Source organism: Plodia interpunctella, chromosome 16 (assembly GCF_027563975.2).
Source record: "Plodia interpunctella isolate USDA-ARS_2022_Savannah chromosome 16, ilPloInte3.2, whole genome shotgun sequence".
Classification (NCBI taxonomy): Eukaryota; Metazoa; Arthropoda; class Insecta; order Lepidoptera; family Pyralidae; genus Plodia; species Plodia interpunctella.
In genome coordinates, this window is record NC_071309.1 from 1,422,675 (window position 1) to 1,435,543 (window position 12,869).

General features: G+C 34.9%; 1 protein-coding gene across 1 annotated transcript in view; it reads left to right on the plus strand.

Moving 5' to 3' along the window:
- Positions 1-12,869, plus strand: part of LOC128676342 (ATP-binding cassette subfamily G member 4-like) — an 84,128-nt gene that overhangs the window by 25,698 nt on the left and 45,561 nt on the right. The window lies entirely within an intron of this gene.

Sequence of the window (12,869 nt, forward strand, 5' to 3'; positions counted from 1 at the left end):
TATTATTTATTAATGTAATTTCTATATTTCTTTCCGAATATGTTTAATTGCTAATACTGGTGGCAGATTTTAATCAAGTCGCCTAAAGCATCTGACATGACATTTACGGCCGACATACATTGGCAAGTAATTGCATACACACTTGTGAGCTAAACTATCAACCAGTGTGCAAGTTCCCTCACGATGGTTTCCTTCACCGGTGCAAGTGGTGGTGATCTATGAAAACTACTATACACCAATCAAATTGGTACGAAATTTATGTGGTACCAGTAGGATTCGAACCTGGCATCACAGCCAAACGACGAAATATTGGATCACCACTGCTATTTTTTAATCTGAGACGAAGCGCTTCAATAATTCAGGACAAACTAAAATATTTTTTTGCTATGTGGTATAACATTTGCGACGAAAGAAGATTAAAAGGGATTTCTCACTTCACAATAATCTCACACCTTGTGGAGTTGCATACGATCATGATTTGATGGGGTCGTTTCACAATCTCGCTCGATAGTGTGTGTGAAGACTATTAATTTTTGGCGTGATTAAATCACACAATTGATAAAAAAAAAAACAAGGAAATCGCATATGAAGATAACATTATCTTTCGGTGTTATATCGGCTTAAGAATATCGGTGATATCTAATCTTACATAATTAACAACCCACAAAAGAAACATCTGTTCAGAGATTCCCTCTAATCCTAAGCAATTTGTTCTTATAAAAAGCTAATGTTTTTTTTATACTTTTCTTTCACACTATAACTCAATAAGTTGCCACGAAAGAGGCGAAAATATAAAACCCCACGATTATTTTGTGTATAAGCTTCTTTAATAAGTGACTGAGTTCTGTCCGCGACTTCGTCCGCGGGGATTTTACTGTTGATATCTCATCTTGTGAAGAGGTGTGAATGAATGAATGAAATTAAATGAAAAAAAAAATAACTTGGAACGTAGTACAATTGTGCATAATACAAGACGTTATGCATAAATAGATAATTTTATGACTTCATATAATCCGCAACGTGTCATGTAATTGCTTTAAATTTTATGGATCTTTTGCACTTATAAACTCATTATAATTATATTATAATTAATTGTTATACAACAGGCAAAAAAATTAATATTAGTATTATTATAAAATCTAAATATGAGTTGTATATTTATTATAATTACTTATAAAATGAAACGCCAATCAACAATGAAAACCAAACAAATCGCATCAAATTTCATAAAGTCGTTTTCAAATGACACTTAAAATTACACAGAAGCATTTCCTATATAAAAATCATTAAAAACCGTCATACATTATATTTTCTTAAATATATTTTTATCTAGTTATTACTTTTACTTGGTCCATTAATTCTTTACGCTTTCCGAGCATCACAAACAATGAAATTCGCTCCACAATTTCTTCAAAATGATCATTCTACTTAATACTTAAAGAAATAAAATCCTAAACAAATTGCGGTCTAACTTAATTTAAAAAAAAAGAAAATTAAACAACAATTGAAACTGATATAATTTGAGTCGGAATTGCTTCGGAACAAGTATCTTTAGACCCTGGAGTTCGGTTCAATTAGTATAAATTATAAATAAACCTCGACGTAAAACTTTGGTATCAATAAATTGTGTGGAACTTATCTCGAGTGTATAAAAGAACTAACACACTTGAATAGAAATACAATTGAATACTTTGAATTGTATTGAAAAATCCCAAAAATATATTTCTATTTAAAATTTAACCCTACTTATATTAATCCTCTGTGTGGGTTATATCTTAACAGTGTACAATCACATTCGAAATGATAAAAGCGAAAGTAAGTTTGTTTCTTTCACGCTTTAAATACTCAACCAAGCGTCTTGAAATTTCACATACACATAATTAGGAGTACTGAAAAACGACATAACTATATATCCTTGAAAAAAAAAACTGTTTTTGTAGGAATCGACGCGGACAAAGACAAAAGCTAAAAACATTCTAGTAAGATGTTTTGAACACTTTCTTTGCAACGGTAACGCATATCGGGTGCTGATGTTGATTAGCTCTTATCAGGCAACTCGCATGCTCGTTTGCCCCACTGAGCTGTAAAAAAGAAAAACCTATGATTTTTAAATGTGAATAGAAAATTTTCCGGCCAGTGTAAAATAACCCTTAATTATTTTGCGAGTATCTTCTGTATTCGTATAGTAATTGTTTTCTGTTGTGGTTTAGTGACGTGGAATAAATAACGACTTCTTATTGTTATTTATCTGTTTAACTGTATGTAATGCGTAGGTTGGAATTTTTTATCGCGAAATTCTCACAGATCGACACATGTAGTTAGTATGTCGTCGACTTGTTTATTGGACATTTACTTCCATCGAAGACTATTTTCCGCAAGAAGTCTGAGCCGCTGACTATCCCAACCGGCCCAGCTCCTTCAGGAAGCTGAGCACCGCGGATGGTGTACGGCAGGCTTTGCTAATGGTCCCTGGATTTCCCAGGAACTTTCTTCTCTTGTTTATTGGACATGAATGAAAACAAATTTGAATGAGTTCGACATATTGCAAATTAAAAAAATATATATTTTGAGTTCTGTCAGTCAAAGCTATGTATAAAGTAGGTAGTACTACGTACAGTCAACCGCATGTCGTGGCAGAGTACCACGGACCTTTATATAACGGTAATAATGGCGACTTTGCTATGAATTTGGGTAGGTTGGTGTGCTGTCTAGTCTACTGTACAACGTATTAAAACCGTAAACATTTATTGCAATTAAAATCACTTTTATTGTAATTCAAACATAATGATTTGGAAATGAGTAACTTTTTTTTTACTTTCTATAGGTTTATCACCGAGCCGGTCCGAATGGAAAATGGAAAGGCTTTTGTCCAACACTTGGACACTTGATAGCTTAAAGTTACTTGAAAATTAAGTTTTATTTTTAATATAATTAATTATAAATTTCAGTTAAACGAAAATGTTTGAGTTTTAGTTATTAATATCTCGTGTCGAAAAACAAGTTAGAAATTAACTTACCGTAAACAGCTTGATTTTATCATTCTTAGCGGAAAAAAACATTTTTAGACTATGACAGGTGAACTTAATAAAATAACCGTCAAACCCAAACTCCCATAAGTTTGTATTCTATTGTCTATTGATTTGGTTATAAATCTATACTATTATTATAAAGAGGTTACCGTTTGTGAGTTGTATGTTTAAAGCGGTGTTGGTGTAATGGTTAAGATGCCCGCCTGTGGATCGAAAGGTCCCAGGTTCGAATCCTACCAATCTGTGACTAATGTATAGTAAGTTTTCATAGACCACCACTTGCTTCCGGTGAAAGAAAACATCGTGAGGAAACCTGCATACTGGTTGATTATTATTAACTTGCAAAGGAACATGCCAAGAAAGTTGATGTGTGTGTTTCATTCCACGTAATGACCACGACCTTCAGCCATGAGGAATACGACTATGAATGTTTGAGGCGGGGTAATCTCCAAAACTACCGAACCGATTTCAAAAAATCTTTAGAAAGGTGTACATTATCCAAGATTGCTATAGGCTATACTTTATCTCAAAATTCCCACGAGAGCGAAGCCCCGGGCAACATCTACTATAAATATATAGGGACAAATCACACAAATTGAGTTAGCTTTGGGGCTAAAGTTTGAAACTTGTGTTATGGGATAACTCAACGATTGTATATTCTATAACATATACATATATACTCGTAGATAAACATCCAAGACCCAGGTCAATTTGAAAAGATCATTTTTTGTCTTAACCTGATCGTGGATTGAATCCGGGACCTCCAGTGGTAGCTGTCCGGCACGATGACCATTAAGCCACGGAGGTCGTCAAATTAATGTTGTAATATTCATATCAAATTAATGTGTGGCAATTTTGTAACGATGCTTCGCAGGCTCTGTTCTCAAATAAAAGGAAGATATTTTCGATTCTTCCTACCGTCAGTGTGGTGTGAGTCTTATGTATATTCTACTTGGAAACAAAGAAGATTTAGGCAAATACCTGTTAAATCGATGTCTTTGTTGTCTCCATTGTATTTGTGTTCGCTATGATTTCATTACATTTTGTTTATTGTACTTGTTTACCGTTGTTGCTACGAGAATTCGGGAAAATCTTTTTTTTTTCTATTAATACAATATTTATAATACTTTGAAGCGGCGGTGGTGTAATGGTCTGAAGACGTCCGCCTGTGAACCGAATAAGCCCAGGTTCGAATCCTACTCGTGCCAATGAATTTGTATACCAATCTGACTCATGTATTTCATAGAGCACCACATGACTCCAGTGAAGAAAAACGTCGGGAGGAAACCTACACTCTGGTTATGTAATGTAAAGATTTTTATTTTGGAGATTCGGCTCTACCGGCCACTAAACATGGACTTTCATCACCCTTAGTCGCCTCTTACAGATACCTTAACTTCTTTTATTCTCACGTAAATATTTATATAGTCGGTCAACCAGAATTAAATATATAATATAAGGTACGCTATATTAAATACCTATACTAACGATAATTGTAAGTACTTAAACATACATTATAAAAACTGTGTTTTTAAAATGATGTCAACACTTTATTTTTGTGGTACGCAATGTAACTCGTGACAGTCGTGACTTTGTGTTAGTTATATAAAACTAGCGGCCCGCCGCGGCTTCCCTCGGGTAAAACCATAATCTTTATATCTTATATGTATAAATATATATAAGAAATTTTTAAAATTCGACCCCTAAAGGGGTCAAAATTGGGGGGTAAAATTTGTATGAAAAATAACGAAATCCTTTACTGATCTACTTGAAACTTGGCATAAATGCTATGCAACAAAAATAATGACAAAAACCCGTATTTCAGGATTTCTTAAAATTTGACCTTTAGGGTAGTTAAATGAGGGTGAAAAGAAGTAACGGATTATACGATATTTTTTCATTCAAAATTTCGTCATCTAAATATATGAGTAGACAGCTCAGCTGTAAACACCATTGAATTCACGTTGTTACTGTTGATGGTTCGAATCCTGAACTTCAATTATTTTGAATTAAATCTGATTACCTATAGGTTGATTACTGTAAAAGTTTTATTATGGTTTTACCCGAGCGAAGCCGCTGCTAGTAAATTATACAACTAAATCTTCCTCAAGATTCACACTGATGAAAACTGTACCAAACTCCGTCGTTTTTGAGGTTATTGCGTACATACAGACAGACGCGACAAGGAGACTACTTTTATAGTATGTAAGGACATTGTTGATGTTGTGATGATTGTTCTACAGACTTATGTAACAGCTTTATTGTGATTTACTGAATGATAAGTGAGGCGAGATACGGTATATCTTATCTTATGTACCGACCTCATCTTATAATATACTAGCTGTGCCTCGAAGCTTCGCTCCCGCGGATATTTCGGATTGAAAAACATAGGTATCACGTATACCAAATTTCTTCGAATTCCATCTAGAAGAATTCACGTGATTGACTTACTTAATTAAAATTTAAAATTCTTTATTTAACTTAGGATGAAATATGTACATATATCACTTGTAATAGTTACATCATTTGAGTATAAATTAGTAAGTTAGGAGATATGGTAGAATTTTAAGAAAAAATGATAGTATAGGAAGAGCAAAGAAGGATAGAATAGGAAGTACGATACAAAAGATATTTACCCGTAAATATTACAATATCATTGATATTGAACTTAAGAACAATAAATATAATTTACTAGGCAACATAATATACATAACCATAAAGAAGGAAAAATACTTCATCTCACGAAACACTACTAAAGCAGACATTAAACCAGAGTTCTTTTGCAAGATTTTCCTTTTCAATTTTCCTTGCGTATTAAATATGAGTAATACTGAACCCAGGTAATTACCTATGAATATTTAGTTTTCATTTCTCATATTCGGAAAGTAATGTATGTCTGTCTGTCGGGTGGGAGATGCGAAAACTCAATGAAATGCTTCGCTCTCAACGGCGTAAAGTGAACTTCAAAAATACAACTGAATTTAGCCTATAATGATTTGGCGTAAATAAGAAAAATATCACAGCGCGGCCGCAGCTGTCGAAACGTTCTGATAACCGCATCTACTTTCGTGGGTGGAGCCGCGGGCAACAACTAAATAGTAAAGTGCATGACCTGTGGCGCTAAGCAGTGCACTTAAGATGCTTTATGAAATACGTATGCACATGTGAAATTCAAAGGTTCGTGTTACGACTGTGTTGAACTTTGTTGCGTTTGGTTCATCGTGTCTAATGTCTATGCGCAATTAGCACTGTGGACCTGTCCCTTATTACTGTATTGCATATGAATATTGTATGACTGTCGGCAAAAGATATGTATCTTATAAGCAATTTCCTTTTGTGTATTTTCATAAATAATCACCCGTATTTCATCGCTTTGTTAATTTCGAAAATCAATCCTGAGGAGGTGAAATATGGAAATATGATTTTGGGACACACAATGAGGGTGATTATACAGTGTTACTGGTATCAAACGCAATAACCATTCGGAAGGGAATCAATAAAATCTTTGAAGGCGGTTTGGACTGCCCTATCGGCCCTTTCGGCAGTTTGGACTGCCCTTTTTTCCCTTGGAAGAAGTAATCCCAATTTCGAAAAAATTGGTAATCTGTTGGAGCAGAGAATCCGTTTTTCATCACAAGTAATAATTTGATTTAAAAACCCTTCATTATTGTGCCGGTTAAGTAATGTAACGCAGCAGTCAACACGCGTTTGCCGGTTTGCTTCACTCAATTAGTGAGGTACCTACCTTTCAAGTTTCTTAATCTTCCCAATTTGCTTCAAGTGGATTTATTTTTTAAGGTTTATCGCTAACATCGAAGCCTGAAGCTAACTCGGACGTGGTTTGCAATGGATGCACTTCCACAATAGCCTTCAATTCTTCATTATCAATTAGGGTCTCCGGCCGTCCACGGGTCTTCTTCTGCAGGTCGAAATTTCTTACTGCACTTAATTATTGTAAAGGTGCCCATCCACCAATGAAATGCTTGCCGAGAGGACAGACATAGCAATTAACAATCGTAAAAAAAACTTATTAGAAATTAATAACGGATAAAAATACACTAAAAAGCTGTTTATATAGTGCCTTATTTATTTGGGGGTACGGCAGTGCCCCCGCAAGTCGAGCAAAAAAAAGACACGGCCGTACCATCCTTTTCTCGAAGCAATTCAGGCCAATTTCGAACCCCAATAACTTCGTTGCGGATAAAACAGGAAACCTGTATTTTCAGTAATTAAGCAGGTATTGTATAAATACTGTAAATTTCAAATTTCATTCAATTTGAACCAGTAGTAAAAGAATTTTAACTTGTTAAAGTTTCTTGATTTTGTCACTCACTCACTCACTGACTGACCGATCATCAAAAGTCTAAGGCACTTCTAGCAGACATAGAAGCTTCAAATTTAGAATACAATTAGTGTTTAGTGTCCAAATCAATGGAAAACCTAAAAATTTTGAAATTTCAGTCCAGTTTTCTAGATACACCAACTGCATTAATAACTCCTGTCTATCGATCTATTTATTTAAAACCTAAAAGGTTTTTAATATTGATATGGTAATAACTTGCATTATTTAAGACAGAAGGTCCTTTAAGTAGGGACTAAATAAATTAATCGACTTGGTAACATGGATCTCACAACTTTTTACGGTAGAAAAACTGAGCTGCGAGACTTGGGTTTTTTGCAAGATGTTTTTGATGGCATCATGTTTACCACCGAATATTTTAGCCCTGGAATAAATAAACACAATCACGTTAATGTACTGAAATGGAAGCCAAGAATAGGGATAAAACCGTGAAACAACATTCGTTGTGGACACAGCATTTCATCAGAGGTATTAATAGCAAAAAGCTAAGCTCAAAAAAAGGCTAAAAACACACGGATGAAAACGGAAAGCGACGGAAACAATATGGATTCTGTGCGTTACATTCATGAGATTGAATATCAGAGGCGGCCAAAGTTTCTCCTATTGGATCTTCTCATTCGTTCCACATCTTTTTTTAAAGGACTCCTGTTAAAGCTGGCCGCTTGCCAACCTCTAATATTTTTGATAGATCAAAGCAATGAAGATTAAGCAGTGGTGGTGTAATAGTTAAGACGCCTGCCTATGGATCGAAAAGTCCAGGTTCGTATCCTGCTCGTGCCATATGAGTTTGTATACCAATCTGATTTATATATAGTAGTTTTCACGGACCACCACTTGCTTCCGGTGAAGGAAAATAACGTGAGGAAACCTGCACACCTGTGGACAATTTAGGTCACTAGTGTGCACGCGACTACCTGCCACTAGAGGGTAGGTAGTCGTAAAAGTCTTGTCAGATGCCTTTAGGCGACTTGAATAAAATCGGACACCAGTGTTAGCAATAACACACTCGATATGATGATGATTATAGATCAAAGAGTATTATAGCACATTATACTAAATTATATAGACATTAGGCATTTTATGATTTTAACAAAATGTTTCAAAAACAGATATATATATAGATATATTATCATGGCGTTGACTGCGCTGACTTTTATGTCAAAATGGAAGCGAATTTTGCGTTATCTATCATTATATGCTCTGGTTAAAGTTAACGTAAAAGTTGATAGTACATATGTTTATCGAAAAATATTTTCAATTGAGAGTCCAAAAGGGAACAAGCGCGTGCGTGGGTTTGAAGGCAAAACGGGAGACCGTAAGGGCAAGCATCGGCCAAAACTAACCTTTTTCAATTCAGCCCTATTTAAACCCAAGGGCTTAAACCTGGGCGCGTTGAAACCGACCTTTCAGGGCCGGATACGGTTGCGGCAAAAAATAGGGACCTTTATTGATTGGTTACAATCCGATCACCCTTGTTAATACTGAGGCGTTAGGGTGTCAAGGGTGTCAGTCTGTCTAGCCGGACACTGACTTGGTAAAACAATTGAAATGTTAATTATGTAAAATTGCTATTTCGAGACATTTTATGAAAACTAATTGAGAAGAAGTAACGTTTCTCTCTATTTTCATCAAGTGTGTTTCTCATGACTGTCAGCTCCACACTCTCGCCAAACTCAGACATGTCGACGCGACGACTTTATTGTGTACTTACATTGTTATATTACTGATAAAAAATTATACATAAGATTATATTTAAAAAATGGTAAGCATTTCGGGCATAATAGGGACCAACACTGTTTGAATTAGTTTCTTTCGGCATTTCTTCTCAGCAGTGGTCGTTCCGAAATGCTAGTAGTTTGTAGCTTCGATAAATATCATTTAATTTAGAATATGACGTGAAAAAGTGCCTGTGAAGGCCTAATTTCTGAATAAATGATTAGATTTTGTTTTTTTTTTTTTTTGCGAATGCGTGAACATTGCGTAGATAGTTAGTATGAGTGCTTATTAATCGCAATGAAAAACCAGCAAGTGAAGATATGCTTGCCAATGTAACCTTATATAAGGATAAGGATAGGGAATGAGTCCGTATCTTTTATTTAGGTACAAAAGACTTAAATTATGTAGGTCTGAGTAGCAAACACGAGAAACCTATTTCTCAGCGGAAATGGTCGCTTACATTTGCAACAAGGCTCATGGCACCATTGCGTCAAAGTAGGCGAGGCACCAGCTTTTCCTTTCGCGTTTAGTAGGTACACAGATACTTACAGTTACGTAAGCGGATCTCAGTTATGGGAGATTGCAAACTATAATCAAACATGTATACTAAATTAGAAAATAATATTATAATACTACTATACATGAGATATAATCAAATTCTAAAATTAATTCGAATTTCTTAATTTATGTAGGACTTGTCTAACATGAGCCATTGAACCATCTTTTTAGGATATCGTAGAGTGTAAATTAGAAGCAGTGGTGGTGTAATGGTTAAGACATCTGTGGATCGAAAGGTCCCAGGTTCGAATACTACTAGTACCACAGAGTTTGTATACCAATCTGACTCATGTATACCTAGTAATTTTCATCGACCAGAAGAATCGATGAAACAAAAGAAGTAAACTCTAAAACGATACATCATGTCAAAATGAATTCATTTATAATAGAAGTACTTTTTAGATTCTAGGTATCTCGAAACTTCGGAATATAGTATCCGTTAAGTTTAAAACTAGTGTAGGTAGTATTAAACATTACCTCCGTGCCGCACTAGGCTAGGCCGCATTTCCCTTCGTGTAACCTAACCGCGGGTCTGCATAACTTAAAGCTCACATTTTACTAGCTTTTAGTAGGTACCTACTTAAAATTGCATATATGTAGGTAGGATGTATGATGTACGAAAGAAAGAAACGTCTTCTTTCTTAAAATTTGTCAAAAGAATGAATCAGTTACGATTCTAATACAATTTACTTGTTTCAAATTCAAATCATTTATTCAGAAATTAGACCTTCACAGGCACTTTTTCTCGTCAATTTTCATATTTATAGTTATTTCTTACAAGCTCCAAACGACCACTGCTGAGAAGAAATACCGAAAGAAACTCATTTGAACAGTGTTGGTCCCTATCACGCCAGAAGGGCCATTACCATTATTGTTTCTTACAATTTTTTTTTTCAAATAATATATAAAAGTAGAATTTGATGTTTATATATATATAGTTCCCTCTGGCAGCACCCGTTCACGAGTTGACGCATGTGTCAGCCATCGTGTAGCTCGTGTCCCTGTTTATTCCGGTGGAATCTCGCAACATTTCTTTTATCTATGCTTGCAACTCAATATGTAGCCTTTACACACGTTTAGTTTGGATGAAAAAGCGTTATTATGATTAATACTCAATCTTTTTCAAATTTCGCACACATGTGGTTTGAAGTACGGAGAAAGGCATAGGATACCTTTCACACACAAGTCAAACATATGAGAAAATACGAGATAGATAACTAAATATAACACTATTTACAGCACCTGTTTTTTGGTGTTTATGCCTATTGCTCAATCGCGCTCCGTCATTTTAACCTCCGTCGACGAACAACACAGAACAACGCAGAAATTGTGTGAAGTTTCGACGCACGTCAACGCACGTCGGTATCAAAACCTATAGAAAACAACGTAGCTACAACGTTCTACTTCGTCGCAACGGAGCATAACTAAGCAATGAGGCATGGCTACAAACAAAAACACATGTTTCTGACGCAAATCTCGTTGCAATATTTATGGGTTTAGGTATCACAATAAACACTGAATAAATTACCTACTGTATAGATGAATGAATTGCTAATTAAGTTGGTAGCTTAGTACTAACGGCTAAGTATTTTCCGCCATTAAAAAGTTAACCTTTACTCCTTCAATAATGAGTTTACGTAGAAACTGACCAGTAATTTCATACTTATTGCGCCAAATGATGGCTCTCGCGCTGTCAACAAGTCCGGGCTAATACAAGACCTTTCCGTAGGTCCTATTGCAAGACCAAGACAGACAAGTAATGTTTACTTCAGCCAAACATAAGCGTGTTGTAATTTTATTCGACAAAAACATTAATACATCTCAACTAATTTACATCCGTCTTAAAATAACACAGTAGTTTCAAATTTTATCCTAACTAATATTACGAGTATAAATGCGAAAGGAAGTTTGTTACCCCTTCACGCTTTATCTACTCGACCAATCTTCTTGAAACTTTTTATACATGTAGTTTAAAGTTTTTGGAAGGATATAGGACACTTTTCATTTTGGAAAAATAACTGTTTTGCGAAATTTACGCGTAAACATAAAACATAAAACGAGGTCCCCCTGTCGCATCTGTATGTATGAACACGATAAACTCGAATCTAAGGAACGAATTTTTGGACAGTTTTCACCAATAGATAGCGTGATTCCTGAGGTAGTTTTGGTGTATAATTTATTATGGTTATAACCGAATGAAGCCGGGTAGGGCCACTAGTATTTATATTATACTATATTAGGCTATAGGTACAAATTTAAAATGTCAAAATTTTATTCATGCACTTTATGCGGGTTGCGTATTGTTCTTTTTGAATAAGGCCTGTTCTGTCAGTCCGTCCATATGTGTCACGTGTGTATCTTCACGTGGATAATGATAATAACTCATCATTTATGGTACATTGAGGTTTGCGGTCAGGGCGACCTGATGGTACCTTATTAACTAGACTATCTGCTTCCCGCAGATCTGATCGCATTAAAAATATCGGTCGAATTTTTCATACAAATTTTAACCTCCCCATAGTTTTGGTCTCTAGGAAATATTCTGGTTTCAGTAAAAATAAATGTCTCCAATTAGACTTATTTTTAGTTTACCCTAAAAAAGTAAATACAAATAATTACCATAGAAGAAAACATGTCATAACATAAATAAAATAATTATATTAGAACAAATCACACAGATCGAGTTAGCCCCAAAGTAAGTTCGAGACTTGTGTTATGGGATACTATATTTTATAACAAATACATATACATATAGATAAATATCCAATACCCGGGCCAATCAGAAATAGATCATTTTCCTTCATGACCCGACCAGGGATCGAACCCGGGACCTCTCGGTTCCGAGGCATTCAACATAATAATGATAAATAAAAAAAATGTAAATCATTATTTATTTATTTAGCTAAATACAATATGTATCCTTTTAAAGGATTTAGTAAGAAAAAATAGTATATAAATAATATCAAAGGTTAAAAACACCTTTCTTTGCTGCAGAAATTTTAGCACTACTATAAAACAATCCTTTAGAAGGCGAAAAGAGTTAAATAGGAATCCGCTACAAAAGATAATTTAGAAATTAATTTCTATTATATTCTATTATCTAATTGGAAAAAAATAATTTCAACCCCTCGATCGAGGGGGTGAAAAGGGCGTCCCCTTTTCACAACTTGACTGAGAGGTGCCCCAAAGCAATATATCTCTATAAT